Here is a 16,170-nt window from a genome sequence, read left to right on the forward strand (position 1 = left end):
TAACCACACATCCTCTGAAAGAGTAGTAGTTTGACTAGAGACCACAGCTATTAAGTTCTCCAGTTTGAGCTGCCTCTTCTTTCTGAACCTTCACAAGAGAAAATTTGCCTCATTAGAGGCAGTGAGTCCAGCCTCTGCCCAGGCAGCACAGGCGGTAGGCTTCATGCACCTTTGCTCAAGGAGACAGGCTCCAAATGGCCCTTCTGCCTGTAGCAGAGCAAGTGTTTGGGGGCTTTTGCACATGGGAGCTTCCCAGTGTCACACAGCAAACACTGAGTAGGATGACCTTGCTAAACATTCCCATCTCTAGTTCAGGCGGAATCATAGCTTTAAGCATGAACTGACTGGGAAGAACCATCCAAGCCACTCCTCTTCTGACCTGAGAAGGCTGTGGTCCCCCAGACCAAGATGCAGGGCCAGCCTCGCAGTCACCCACCTCCCAACGTTAACAGTTGCAGCCCTGTGCAGTCTGCCATGCTCAGCAGGCAGCGGTGTCCCTGGGGGAGTACAGTCTCACTGCTGGCTCTACTGTAGCATCACCAAGGTGGTGTTGTGTGTAGCAATAAACATCTACAGGCCGCACATGTAGAATCTCCGCGGCTCAGGAACCGGAGATGGTACTGAATTGCCTTGGAAAGAGTGTCCCCACTGGTCTTTTCCTTGTCTCATGTGCTCATAGTCTTCTGCCTTTAAAGATAAATGTGAAATGCCATTCAAATGTGTGCCATCATCGTGGACTGTCATTGCATGTGGTAGGTTGAAGAAGAGAGGCAACGGCTCCATGATCAGCGTGTGCTATGGGTGCAAGGTGACCCAGGGCCCCGTTCCTGCAGATCCTAATCTCCACTTTCCTTTTCGGTTGCCACCACTGAGTTGGGGTTTAGAAAAATACCCCTCAATACAGGTACAAACAAAAATCATACAATGATTTTAAACCCATTTTTATGGTGATATGATCATGAACCGTAAGTAGAAAGCATAAGGAATATAAGGAAAAAAGGGAATCCTTATGCACTGTTGGTGGGGATGTAAATCGGAGCAGCCTCTATGGTAAACACTGGAGGTTCCTCAAAAAATGACAAACAGAACCACCATATAATTCGGCAATTCCACTTCTGAGTATTTATCTGAAGAAATCGAAAACACAGGTATCTGCATCCATGTTTATTAAAGCATTAGTTACAAAAGCCAAGATATGGGAACAACCTAAATGTCCATCAACAGCCAACTAGGTAAAGAAAATGCCATCTATATATATATATAGTCAATGGAATAGTATTTAGCCTTAAAAAAAAAGGAGGAAACCCTGTCATTTGCAAACACATGGATGGACCTTGAAGGCTTCATGCTAAGTGAAGTAAGTTAGACAGAGAAAGACAAATACTGCATGATATCACTTACAGGTGGAATCTAAAAAAAATCCCCTCAAACCAAACTCTTAGGTAGAGAACAGATTAGTGGTTATCAGAGGCAATAGGGGAGGGGTGAGAATGGGGGAGGGATTGAAATGGTTTAGGAAAAACGCAGCATAAATAAATACGTGAGGTAAAGGGGTAGAGCCACTTAATAGTTTTAAAATTAGGTCATATCTGCAAATGAAACAGGCAACCAGATAATCTAAGATGAAATATTATTCTTTAGGGTTCTGCAAATTTTAAATTTGTCCATTGGGTGTTATATCTCAGTTGCTGTTTAAGGTTTTGGCATGTGCAGTAAAATGCAACTTTCTGAAGGTGTGGCATTTTTCAAACTAACATGCAACCCGAAGTGCTGAATTTGTTGCTGCTAATTTGGACTGACGAACAGAATTCCTGTTTTATAGCTTACTCTATGGAGAAACAAATTTAATAACCTCTATTCTGTAAATAATGTATTTTTTAAGGATAACAAATTTTTAAATAGTCTAAGATTCTGGGTTTCTCTCTCTCTCTCTCTCTTAAAAAATATAATTAGAATCAAATGGTGCTGAGTAAAAGGAAGATAATATTCAGTGGAAGTGCCCATTTGTTTCCTGGCTTCGCGTCCTGAGCGCAGCCCGAAGCCCTGCCTTCCAGGACAGCGGCTACTGGGGCAGCCGGCCGCTCAGAGGACTGGTGTCCCCCCAGGGAATGGGTTACCTGGTTGCTCTGACCCACACTTAGGACATGTGCCTACTTAAGACAAATTTCTTTTTTAAGAGATACATGCCTAGAGCATTTTAGATCTTGTTCTCTGGCCTATGCTATCAGTTTGGCTCAAATGAACTTTTATAAAAGTTTTTAAAAAATATATGCCTACTCAATAGCTTTATGTCTTTTAGGAGATACTGTTCTTTGTGTTACCAAACAAGAGTTTATATTTCTTGTTGGTATAAAATGAAAAAAAAAAAATTCTACCTATCCTGAAAATTTATTGCCTTTTAAAAGAAAAAATAAAGTTTCTCCTTCCAATTTCTAAAACAAGCTGTCCACTTTCAAACTGGTTTATCTACTCGGGCCTCCAAGCGCTCAGGCTGTCACAAGCTCCTGTGCCAGCATTTATCAGTTGGGCTTGGGTAGCAAGTGTTGCTTAGCTTTTCCCAGATGGCACTCAGAAGCTGAAGAGTTTGTTGACATAATATATTTGCCCCTTTAGGGTAGCTGTAGGGTGTAAATGATCTGCGTCCTGAGCAAAGAACTGGGAATACAGGCTTACGGCGTCACGGAAATGTGGAGTGATAGCCTTTACACTCTTGCTCAGATATATATGTTTGGGGTTAATAATTACCAGCAATGGTTCATGAATATGCAGTACTTAATATGGTATATTGTAGGGGAATTTCGTCTCTACGGAAATATGTTTTCCCTTTTACAATACTTGCTAACCTCTAAAAACAAGTCACAGGTGTGTGTCTTTCTCTCTCTCTTTTTTACTTATCTGCTTTGTAATCACATTCTAAAGTGAGATAAGGAGACTACATTTTTTTTGCTAGGAAACCTGCTGTGGTGAGTCTTATCTTTGAGAATTATTCCTGCTCTTCTGCAGTTTTTCCTTAAAGACACCGAGTTAGGGTCATTTACTAACCCCGAGTACAAAATACATTAGGTTTTAACAGCAGATCTAAATTAAAAACTCAGTAACGCGGAACAAATGGACCCCTTAGTTTATTTCTACACTAAAGTCCTGGTTGCGTTTTATTGTTTCTAAATCTTTCTTAGGGCAAACCATCCATCCACCAACTTCCTCCTGGCTCACTCGGGCTTTGAACGGTACCTTCACGGTGCCGCAGAGCCCCGTCCCTGGGATGCACTGTAATTTGCGTTAATTTCTTTCGAGCCACAGTTGTCTATCTTTGAAGACATCTTTACAATACTTAGAATTCACTCAGGAAAGTAATAGCCAACTGAAGGATATAAAACATAAATTTGAAAAACATGTTTTGGCTTTTATTTCAGGATGGAAAATAAAAGTGGTCAGAGTTATGTGTGCAGTTCCATGACCCAGAACTCCCTTTCTAAGACTTTGGTACCATTGTTTCAGGCAGAGCCTTTGAGCCACAGGAAGTAGAAAGAAAAGCATAGCCTGCACTCGCCCACCTGAAGACAAGGGGCCACTTTAAAGATATTGTTACAGGGGGAAACGGGCAGGCTCATAAAATTGTCAATGAAACACGCTCTCATCGGGGCCTTCCGTGCGATGCATGGCAGGAAAAAGCAAAAGGTCTCAGCTGAGGTGGGGACAGGGCCTGGCTCAGTGGCTCTGACCAACCCCACAAAGGGCCCTGGTGAGCTGCCCACAGCAAATATCGAGCCCCTCTGCCTGTCCTGGACCTGCTGTCACACTGGCATGGGAGGAGGATGAGATGGGGCTCGTAAGGGGAAAAGGAACCCACACTGCTCTTCTGTGAGCCTGGAACTCCAGACTGTGAACCTTCTATAGGCACTGGGAGCTGTCTGTCCGCCGCGACCCGTCTGTCGGGCCTGGCCTCACTCCCTCCCTGCACCAGCTCCGCGCCGCATCCTGCAGAAGCTGATCCTTCGGAGGAATTTGTTTTTCAAGCTTTAAAAACAAAATTACTGGGAGGGTAAGAGAAAACCCAAGGCTTCAGTCCTTGGGCAGCATGCCACCAAACTCCTTGAACTCCAGCCCTGGGGTTTTGTGTCCCTTTGAAATAGACACGGTTTGGGTTGAACCTGCACTTCCTAGCATCTGGAGGAGAGGAGGAAGAATATACTATTTTTAAAAGGAACTTTCTGGAAAGGGTACAAAACCTGATAATTAAAAAAATAAAAAGCAAGCCCTCAGCTGCACAAACAGCCCTTGTTCTCGGCCAGCGAACATGGTCTGTCAGGAGTGCCCACCTTCCTCTCCCTGAGAAGAGCAATTAAGGAGACCAGGAAGCATCGCTGGGTCGGGTCTGTTTCCTAGCAAGGCCTTTTCAATCACCGGCTTTGATCTGGCTGTGAGTGTGGGAGGGGGAGCGACACCCGCCCGCCCGAGCCTCCAGCCCCGTTTGTAGGCACTGTGTTGGAAGAGCGTCTTCTCCCTCTGAACATGTTTTTTTGCATCGGCGTGTACACATCTGTCTTTATACCCAGCCGCTTTTCTGGCCCCAAACAAGTTCTCTGTGAGTTTCCCCAACAGAGCTCAGTGGGATCTCTGTCAGCTGCAAGATTTATGTCATCTTGTTCAGTCCTGAGAACTGTTCCTTCAGCTCTCCACATCTGGATTTAATTGCAAAGACATTAAGTGCACTGGAAAAGCATATTTTAGGGCAGTTCTTTATAGACACCCCGGTTAAAGGAGCTGAGGGCTGTAGGTTTGCGTGGGATGAGCCAAAACAACATCGCAAAAGTGGAAAGCATGGGATTGCACAAGGGCCGCTGGGAAGGAGACGGTCCTATTCAAGGGTTAGTGCATACTCGAGGTGGCTGTTTGGGGAGAGACTTGCACTGAGATGCCTGCCAACTGCTGGCTTTGTCTGGCAGCATGTGGGCCTTTTGGTGTTTTCATGGACATTCTCATGTGCTGGCATTTGGGTGTGGAGTATACAAACGTCTCAGAGGGTGGTTGGTGACTGCAGATGCCGTCACCTTCTTGCCTCATTGTCCCCTCTGGGGGTGGTGATAGAGTCCTGGGGGCCACCACACCCTGTGGTGTCTCGATACATAACAATAGAGGCATCCAGTCCCCTTGGAGCAAAGACAGAACACACGCTTGCTTGTGTGATTTTCATGAAACCCCTCCCTCCACAGCCCTCGCCTGGCTTTGCGCACGCTGGTCGTCTTTAAGTAAACGCAGCCAAGACTGAAGGCCATGATCGGTGTTATACATATGGTCTCTGCGTTTTCTGACTTGTGGCTGCTGTTCGAAAGGATAAGGAAAAAGAACCTTCGTCATCAGAGGACCAGCAGTGTTTCCTTGATCTGTATTATATTGTGAAGCCCTGAACTTTCTAGAGGAGCTGAAATTCTCTGATGTCCTAGCCCCCAAACAGCTTATTACTTGAGGGTAAATGGGTATTTAGTTTCCTGTGTTTGAACTCATCTCATCTATGGCTTTGATTATCAGGAGCTCTTAACCTTTTTTGGGCCAGGACCCTTTTTGATAATCTAGGGAAACCTCCGAATCTTTTCACAGAAGAATATTTTAAACTACATGAAATAAAAATACATAAGATTTCAAAAAGTTATATTGAAATCAATTATCAACATTTTTTTTTGACAGAGATAGAGAGAGAGTCAGAGAGGACAGATAGGGACAGACAGATAGGAAGGGAGAGAGGTAAGAAGTATCAATTCGTTGCGGCACTTTAGTTGTTCATTGATTGCTTTTTCATATGTGCCTTGATGGGGGAAGGGACTACAACAGAGCGTGTGACCCCTTGCTCAAGCCAGCAACCTTGGGCTTCAAGCCAGCGACCTTTGGGCTCAAGCCAGCGACCATGGGTCATGTGTCTGATTCCACACTCAGGCCAGTGACCTTGGGCTCAAGCCGGATGAGCCTGTGCTCAAGCCTGCAACCTCGGTGTTTCGAACCTGGGTCCTCTGTGTTCTAGTCTGATGCTCTATCCACTGCGCCACTGCCTAGTCAGGCAATTATCAACATATTTTAAAAATAAATATGCTATAGCAGTAAATGTGTTAATTAGCCCATTGACTAGATATAGCTGATTGTCGAATAGCTACATTTCTAATATAATTCCAGTGTTCCTAATATTTTTGCCTAAAGAAGTACTAAGTTCCTGTTAGCTGTTAATACATATAAAAAATGTAATGTCTTCCTTGCCTAAATTCATAGAGCCCCTAAATCCATGGACCCAAAGTTAACCCCCTGGCTTGGTGAGGATGCCCGTCTAATTGGCAGCCATGGACCATGAATTTCCCAGCTAGCCTCTTGCCTCCGGGAGCCTCAGCCTGTTTTTTGGCCCATGTTCTATACTGAGTGACTTGTCCATTGCTCACCTCTGGCCCTCCCTGAAGCCCTTCTGGGAAACTGGCTCCTTGGAAGTTGAGGATAGCACCCAGCAGGTCAGGTCAGAGCGGAGAGCAGCCATCAGCAGCAGGGGCCCATGAGAGGCCGGAAAGGCCTCTCCACACCTTAACCAGTTACTGTCCTAGGCCTTGTAGGCCAAAGACAGTGAAGGAGTGTGCCCGGCAGAGGAGGAGTATCGGCGGGAGTGGGAGGTGGAGGGGTCGTCAGTAGTGTAAGAGCTGGAGAAGATCAAGTCAGGAAGAGAAAAGGCCTAGTTTGTTCTGCTGGCCTCCTGCCTGGTCCCCCTGCTCCTCACCAGCCGAGGGCAGACAGCTTGGAAAACACACCTCTGAGCAAGCTGCTGCCTTGGTTAACGTTCATGTGTGGCTAGTGTCCTTCATCTCTGCGATGACACAAAAGCCATTGTTAGGACTGATGTGTGTCCCCCACAAAGCCACATGGTGAAGCCCTAAACCCCTCCAGTATCTCAGAATGTGACTGTAGTTAGAGATTGGGCCTTTAAAGAGGTGATTAAGTTGAAATGAGGCTGTTAGGGTGGGCCCTAAATAAACCTGACTGTGTCCTTATAAGAAGAGGAGATTAGGACACAGAGATGGATACCAGGGATGTGCACATACAGAGAAAAGCCCAGAAGAGGAGCCTCCAAAGAAACTAAACCCCACAACACCTTGATCTCGGACTTCAGCCTCCAGACTGTAAGTGGATACTTTTCTGTTGGTTGAGCCCCCTTGGTCTGTGGTGCTTTTTATGGCAGTCTAAGCAGACTGACACGGGCCTCTGTGGCTGTCCACCCTAACCCTCCAGCTTCCTGTGAGAACAGTCCTGGCCTCCCCCGGCCATTCCAGGAACACGGGCACATCTATGCCCATGCACACAAGGCACAAGGCTTACCCTAGCTTGGGTGCCGTGCCTTGCCCTAGCCTGGGTGCTTTTGCCCTACATGGTGGTGGGCTGACCTCTGCTCACTTTTTACCAAAGTTTGGGTGGCACCTCACCCTGTCTCTCCCTGAGCACCCTCTGGGCCTCCACTGTGTGCCCTTGTGCATGTCCCTGTGCTGCCCCCTGACCCAGGGCACCTCAGGGGAGGACTATCTTTCTTTGGTCTTTGTGTTCCCGGAGCCCCGCACTTGGCACAGGGCCTGGCGCCCAGCATGCTTGTAAGTATCGGATAAACAAATACACGTAGCCGTCTCTCTGGTCAGATCGTCCTCACTTGGCCCAACTCCAACATGGGAAACAAGATAATCTGCGTTCAAGGCCAAGGCGACCCTTTTACCAGCTCTGTGACCTCAGAAGGAGAGTCCATGACCTCCTGAGATACAAACTCCTGAGCAAACTGTGGGCACAGGTCCAGGGCCATGTTTCTCAGTCATGTTCAGACCTCTGCCTCCTTTTAGAAAATGTTAAAGAAAAAATTATATGGGATTCTTTTCCCCCAAATGATCCCTGATCCTCAAATTCCTGTAAGCCAAGATGATTTTGCCAACCCTTATTCTCTCTTTAACATTTGGGTGCAAAAACACAGGTGAGAAGACATGGCCTCTAGCATGCAGAGCTCCACATCCACTGGGATAGACAGACAAACGAATAATTTTAGCATCATGTGGAAAGTACTACATAGAATAGACACTTGGTCCAAGTAAAAGCCTTGGCCAGTTTTTTGGAGATGTCTAAGCTGGGTCTGAATATAAAAGTCAACCAGGTTAAGAAAGGTGGGGGACCATGTGCTTCCAAGCAGGGGAAGAAAGAGCATTATGCATGTAAAGTTGTAGGGTGATTACAATCAAAGCTAAACAAAGGAAATGAAATGGGAGAAGGGGAGTGGCAGAAGGTGCAACTTGGAGGGGCACGTTATGGTGAGTCATTGGGAGTCATGTTCAGCTCTGTTCTGCTGATGGGAAGAATTGGGAGAGGCTCATGTTGGAGAGCATGGATGATAATGTTGTTGGTAGAAATGAGTTCTTGTGGTGTCCCAAGAGAAGCATTTCAGGGATCCACGTATGGGAGGATGTGGTGTAGTGATAAGACAGCAAACACAAAGAACTGTCGCCAGGTGCCCAGAGTCTGGGTCTCATTCACCTCCAGGTAGTTCAGCTCCATTCTTCTGTGGAAGAAGTCCAGCCTTGTCTTCATTGAGTCCAGAAGAAAGGCCAGGGTTCAGAAATTGTGCCTTTGGTTCAGTCCATGCCAGAGCTTAGTCCAGTTCTGTCTCTGTTCCCACCCAGCTCGCTTCGTCTCTGTTCCTGACTGTGCTCTGGCCAGCACTGTGTTGCTGCATCTAGGATGGCAGCTGGGCCCACACCTGGAGCCATGCTTGGATCCAGGCTGCTGCTAGTCCTGCATGGCTGCTACAGAGAGAGAATTCACAAATGAATGGGTGAATGAACGCATGTAACCAGAGGAGGCCTTTGTTAAGCTTTGATTATATTATCTCAGGCTTGGGAAGGAGCCAGACTGGCTTTCAAATTAACCAATCTCTCTCCCCATGTTTTCTGCCAGCACTATATCAGGCTTGCATTGGGTCCTCCTCCATCCAATTTGATCCCTTTCCCAGGCTATATGTCTTCCCCTTATGATGCCATCTTAGCTCCTACTGCACATGTCTCAAAGTTCTGCTGTGTCATCCGGTTTCTGCTGCACATGCACTTACCTCCCTCTGCGCCATCTTGGTTTCTATCACCCATGCATCTAGCCAAGGAATTTCTCCTGCTGCTTTTATTCCTCCCTGGGTAATCCCTGCAAATGACTGGTAACCAATCCTTCATGCCTGCTTTGGGGATTAGGTCCCAAGGGTGGAAGATGCAATGGTCCCCTGGAGAGGCTATGAATGTTGTAGCTTCTTAGCAAATCAGGCTTAAATGTCTGATTCAGCTCCCTAGTACAGTAGGCTTAACATCTGATTTAACTCCCTAGTTTATTAGGCTCAATGCCTGATTCTCTTTACTGTGTGTGTGTGTGTGTGTGTGTGTGTGTGTGTGTGTGTGTGTGTAGCAGAGACAGAGAGAGAGAGTCAGAGAGAGGGACAGATAGAGACAGACAGACAGGAAGGGAGAGAGATGAGAAACATCAATTCTTCATTGCAGTTCCTTAATTGTTCATTGATTGCTTTCTCACATGTGCCTTGACCAGAGGGCTACAGCAGACCGAGTGACCCCTTGCTCAAGCCAGCGACCTTGGGCTCAAGTTGGTGAGCTTTGCACAAACCAGATGAGCCTGCGCTCAAGCTGGCAACCTCAGGGTCTCGAACCTGGGTCCTCAGCATCCTAGTCCGACGCTCTATCCACTGCACCACCGCCTGGTCAAGCTACTCTTTTTCTTTTTTTTTTTTTTTTTTTAAATTTTAATTTATTTATTCATTTTAGAGAGGAGAGAAAGAGGGAGAGAGAGAGACAGAGAGAGAGAGAAGGGGGGAGGAGCTGGAAGCATCAACTCCCATATGTGCCTTGACCAGGCAAGCCCAGGGTTTCGAACCAGCGACCTCAGTATTTCTAGGTCAACGCTTTATCCACTGCGCCACCACAGGTCAGGCCTCTTTTTCTTTATTTATAACTAAATAGCTACCTATGCTAACATTAAAACTGAGTAGTTACTTAAAGCAGTAACAGGAAAATGAAGTTTTAACTGGCTTTTACAATCATCCTAGCAGTCTGTGAGTGTAGCTTTTGTTAAAGAGAAGATTTAATATTATAAGTGAATTCCTTGAAAGTATTCCTCTAAAGTCTGAAACCAGTTTTAACTGGAAAGGTCTCTGAGACTCCCATCGTTTTAAAAAGAGAACTGGATTCTTCATATTTATTTGGACAAAGAGTAGTTGGAAGGTGTTGACCGGATGCCCTCACCCATGTTGAAGTTCACGAGAACACTGCAGTGTGCCCGGAGGAGGGAGGCTTCCTCATAAGTGGAGGGGGAGGCAGAGCCACTCTTCGAGGAGGCCTAGCTCCCCCACCAGAGTGGCTCCAGGGGTCACCCTCCCGTCCAGGCCCTGGTGACTCAGCCTGCCTTTCTGTTCTCTGTAAAGCAGTCATTACCCATAACTTGGTGCAGTTTTTTCAGAAAACAATTTCACAATATTGAAAATTTAAATGTATCGTGTGGATGTATTTAAGTGTATCTACATAGGTGTACATAAATAGTCTATTAGTAGGGGACTGATTAAATAACTATGGCACAGGTACACACTAGAAGGCCATGCATCTATTAAAAAGAATGACTTAGAGCTTTTTTGGTGACATGAAAAGATGTCCAAGGCATGCCAGTATTATACTCTAGAAGCAAGTTGCAGAAGAATAAGCACTTGATTCCCCTTGAGGAAAAACAAAAAGTCCACATCTACGTAAGAATACCTGGGAACATGCACATCGAACAGTGAACAGTTACTTCTGTGGTGTGGGAATGGAGTTGATTAAAGGGTGAGCCAATACCAGGGACTTTTCCTTAACATGAAGTAATTTCCAAAGTTTTACAATGAGAACTATGATCTTATAAATCAAAAATATTTATTTTCCAAAGAGCACAGTTCTGATTTTGTTTCTGTTTTTAATTTTTATTTTGAAATAGATTCACAAGGAGTTACAAAAAATAGTGCAGGAAGGACCCACATACACTCAATAACCAGCTCCCTCCCGGTGGGGATATGTATAATATTTACCTGTGCCACAATATCCAAACCAGTGTATCGACACTGGGACAATGTGTGTGTTGCAGTTTTATGCCAGTTTTCACGTGTGTGGATTTGTGTAACTGCCGACGCATCACCACAAAGACCTGCCCTGGCGCCGTTTCTTCACAGTCTCACCTCCTTCCTGCTCCCCCTCCCACTCCCATCACTTACCCTTGGCAACCGCTAATCTGTCATCCATCTCAATATTTCTGTTATTTCGAGAATGTTTTGTAAATGGAATCATATAGTCAGGGACCTTCTGTGATTGGCTTTCTCCACTCCTCAGCCTCATGCTGTTGAGGGTCATCCACGGTGTTATGTGCACCAATAGTTCCTTCCTTTTTATTGCTGAGTGGTATTCCGTGATTCCGTGGTCTGGCTGTGCCACAACTTAATAGTTCATCTGTTGTGCGATATGTGGGTTGTTTTCAGTTTTTAACTATTAACCAAGGAAGCTGCTCTGAAAATTTCTGTATAGGTTTAGTGTGAACATAAATTTTTGTTTCTCTGGGATAAACGACCAAGAGAGTGTGATTGCTAGGTCATAAAGTTTATGTTCTAGTTTTTTATGAAACTGCCGTTCTATTTTCCAGGTGGCTGACATATTTTATATTCCCATCAAAAATGGATGAGAGATCCAGTCTCTGAGTCTCCTCCGGCATTTGGTGGTGTCACTACTATTACTGCTCACAAAAATTAGAGGATATTTTATAGCTTTATATTTATTTTGAAATATCCCTTAATTTTTGTGAGCAGTATATTTTTTTGAGCTGTTCTCATAGGTTTGAAGTGATACCGTGGTCCTAAAGGCCAAGGCTGTTGAGCATCTTTTTATATGTGCATTTGCCATGCTTACATCCTCCAGCGACCGCTTCTCCGTGTCCTTTGCCCATCCTTTTATTGGGTTGTTTGGTTTTTACTGTTGAGTTTTGAGAGTCCCATATATGTTGTAGGTATAAACGCTCTGTCAGATGTGTGGTCTGAAAACATTTCCTCCCAGTCTGTAACTTGGTTTTTCGTTCTCTTACAGGGTCATGAACAGAGAGCAACAGCTTTTTTGTTTAATTTTGATGAAGTTCAACTTATCGCTCTTTCTTTTATTGTAATTAAAAAAAAAAGAATTAAGGCTGCATACTTCCTGTTTCTTACTTAGGATTAATCTTACCCCAGTTTGACTGCAAATTGGGGTGCAGACTCCCCAGAAACCCTTGCCTTTGTTGTCTCTGAGTAGTCACACCAGCTCTTCCCACTTTGAGTGAAACAGAAAGTGAGCACGGACCAAATGGGCACAGAAAGAATAAAGTTCCAGGTTTTATAGAGTTCTGTAGTCCTGCTTATTCCCCTATAACTTGTGACTTCTTTCTCAGTGGATAAGGAGGTCAGGCTTGACCTTGATAAAGATTTAGGTTCCTTTTTTTTATTCTTGAGGTTCACTAGAAACCCTTCACCCCATCTTTGTCTCTCAGGAACTCAACTTCTCTCCCTCAACCACAGTGCTGAAGGGCACAAGGTCTCTCTGTGAGAGCATCTTGCATGTAGACACGATGAGAGTTACAAAAGTAGGCACCCCTGCCCACATTGACATGTGTTCCCTGTGTGTTGTAGAAATGTCTTCACAGGGAGGCTATCTTGAGGAAGGGAGAAAAATCCAGGCATCTCTTGGTGATCTTAGAGCAGAGACAACCAGTCTAACATCACTGGGTCACTCTGCTGGGCTTCGTGAACAAGGCAGCCCACATCCGCCAACAATGGAATCAAACATTATGTCCACATCAGCGTAGGTGCTGCAGCTACCCAAACAATCAGGTTCCATCCGCTCTGCCCCATCCTGGGGACTCACAGCTTAGCATGTGGAGACAGACATGCAGATGCTTCAGCAAGGGAGTGTAGTGACATGGTGCCACTTGTGGTAGAGACTAATGACTCACCCCCCACCTGTTTCCTCTTCTTCTCAGATCACAGCTAGACTTGGTTTCCCAACCTGCAGTGTGTGGGGGTGGTGGTGGTGGGGGGTGTCACAGAGTTAAGTGTAGTCATGTCACTGGGTCTAGGCATGTCAGTGGAGTATGAAGGCTCCCAGTCCTCATTCATAAGCATTTCTCATGCACTATCTTCTGTTTTATTTTCCCGTCCACTGGCTGAATGGAGAGGACCATATGCTGGCCTACAGGAGGGAAGAGTCATGAGAAGAAAGGGGTCTGGGTCCCTGATTGACCAGGGGCCATTGCCCAGGAACACCCTGATGAACTTCCCATGAGCATTGAGATTCTGGGGTGTTTGTTCAGCAGTTCATTCACCTTGACTAACACACAGAGAAATCACCAGTCACTACTCCCTTCCAGATATAGAAAGGCTTCATAGAGGAAGTGCCTGACATCCCTCATCCCACATTGTATCCCATACTATAAATACTCCTTACTTTTACAGATCAGGGTATTGCCTTCTTTCATTTTATGCTTGTACTCATTTGCTCATTTTTCTCTTTTGAAATATTAGCGACCATTGTTTGGCTAACAGTACTAGCTCTAGAAAGGACTATAGTGACATGCTATCAAATTCCAAAGAGCTTCCTGCTTTTAGCACCCGCCCCTCTTTCAGTAAATCCTTCCAGCCTTTTGATAACTTAATTCATATCATTCCCACATAGTTATCCAGAAGGCAGCTTTTAAATTCTGGCATGGTGACCCACTCTTCCTCCTGAGCTTTGATACCACCAGGTGCTAGAAGAAAAACATTCGCAATATGCCTACAATCTATTTCTTATAACTCTATCCAATTGAATGCCAGGCATTTCTAAAGAATGCTGCTGGTTGATAGAACATTGCTTTCCCAAGTTCAGGTTTTGATTTGAAATTGCATATTGGAATGCCTCATGTTGCAGTTTGCCCCAAATTCATAAGTCTCTTCCAGATTCTCTTTCCCATCTATCTTGCCTCCTTAAAAGATTAACCAGAAAGAGTGGAGTTTAACATGATATCTTTAGAAAGCAAAAGGAGAAAATATTCTGCTTTTGAAAGGGAATGTACCCACAGGCAAAAAAAAAAAAAAAAAAAGTTCTCTGTCTCATAATACACATTGGGAACTGCCAGTTGTCATGTTACAGCTTAACAAGGATTAGGATTCCATCACTGATTGTCACATGGATTCTTATCATTTCCATCTGCATCTGCAGCCAGGCAATTAGGAAACAAACAAACAAACAAAAAACAAAACTAGGTGTGGGTATGTGTATGTTAGTTTCCTGAAACAATTGAGGAGCAATTTTTACTTAAGTATTTGGCAGACCTAAAGCATATCCCCAAAAGTAGACTAAATTTCTTCTGACTTGGGGCTGAAGGTAGGAGAAGGGAACCATTTGTGATCATGATTATTTAAACACAAAATAATGCTCTTTCTTTGATTATATTCTCTTCATAAAGATGCTCTTTAGAAATCAGGATACTAGATTTCTTTTGAGATGGTTACTTAAAAATAGATTCTCAAAATTACTTTTAATGGAGTTTCTCAAAATTACCAAAGGAAGTATGATATTAGTGATGTGCTTTTCTTTCCATTGTAATGAGAAGAAAGAGATACCATTCACTTCTTGAATTTTACAGTGACTTTTCATTTCTGTTTAAAAATATTAAGACTTGATAGGAAAAAATTAAAGTTAGTTCCAATTAAATTACATCCAAAGTTTCAATACTCTAACTGGCATAAAAGTAAGTTTACAACATATGAGAACACCCACGTTTGGGACCTATTGTGATATTTAACTTCCTTCATTTAAAAAACCATGTAGCAGATACTCCAGCTGAATAATTAGTCTTTAAACATGAAATGAATGGTCCAGGTTTCAATAAATGGGGAAAATGATCTACTCCCTAATTTCCTTAAGGAACCTCTGAGAATTAATAAAACTATATATGGGTGGTGGCTAGATATGCTTGAAAATGGTCACTATTTTTGCCTATTTATTTGTTTTTTAATTCATTCAACCAATAAATATTTATTAAGCCTGTATTGTTCTGGGTGCTGAGTGTTTGGCAATGAACAAAAGGGACAAATCTCTGCCCTCATGGAATTTACCTTCTGATGGGGCACACGGACAATAAACTCGTAAGTGGGCCAATATACATATAATAAAATTTTAGGGACAATAACACTAAAAACTTAGGCAGTGTGAGGAGCTGTGAGAACATCAGGCTGAGAGAAGGCAGTGCAGCTTCTTTGCGTCCAGTGGGGACGGTGAGGGGTGACAACACAGTAGTGATTGGGAGGAAGAGGGCGAGCCATATGAAGACCTCAGAGAAGGGTCCCAGGTAGACAAGCAAACAAAAATCCCTGAGACAGGAATGAACTCAGGGTCTATGGAGAGCACAGAGTCTGATGAAGCCAGAGATCCGTGGGACTGGGGCAGGCGTGGGGGTAGACGATGAGACTGGAGCTGTGGGTGGGGTGGGGTGGGGTCACAAAGGGCTTTGGGGCTCGAGTCAGAAATGGGAGTTCTGTTCTAAGAGCATCAGGAAGCCCCTGGAAGATTTTTAGTGAGGTCGTGACCTGTTCTCGTTTATATGTCATACCCGTCTCTCTGGATATATTCACAGGAGAGGCGTCAGGTAGGCACAGGTGGACACAGGTTGATGAGTTAGGAAGCTAGAGTGTAAGTCTTGCTGAGAGATGGTGGTGACCTGGACCAGGATGGTCACAGGGCAAGTGGTTAGTAGTAGGTTCTGGGTGCATTTCAGGGAAGAACCAACAGAACTCACTAATGGGTTGGTGTGGGAGGTGAGAGAGAAAGGAAGTGAGTGAGGTTGATTCTTGGGGTTTTTTTTTTTTTTTTGACTGAACAACCAATGGCATGGGATTCCATCTCCAGAGGAAAGACTGATTTGGGGAATTGTGATCAGTAGTTGGGATTTGGGCAAGTTTGAAATGCTTATTAGACACCTTAGTGGAGAAATCCACCAGGCAGTCAGTCACATGTGTGAACTCTAGGGCAGAAAGCTAAGCTGAAGACGGGAATTTTGGGCCATCAGTGTTGATAAGGGACTTAAGCCATAGGCCTCAGTTAG

At 44.6% G+C, this 16,170-nt stretch overlaps 1 protein-coding gene across 8 annotated transcripts in view; it reads left to right on the plus strand.

Moving 5' to 3' along the window:
• STAU2 (staufen double-stranded RNA binding protein 2) overlaps nt 1–16,170 on the plus strand; it is a 295,381-nt gene that overhangs the window by 260,669 nt on the left and 18,542 nt on the right. The gene's annotated exons all lie outside the window — the stretch shown is intronic.

This window comes from Saccopteryx leptura, chromosome 3, assembly GCF_036850995.1.
Source record: "Saccopteryx leptura isolate mSacLep1 chromosome 3, mSacLep1_pri_phased_curated, whole genome shotgun sequence".
Lineage (NCBI taxonomy): Eukaryota > Metazoa > Chordata > Mammalia > Chiroptera > Emballonuridae > Saccopteryx > Saccopteryx leptura.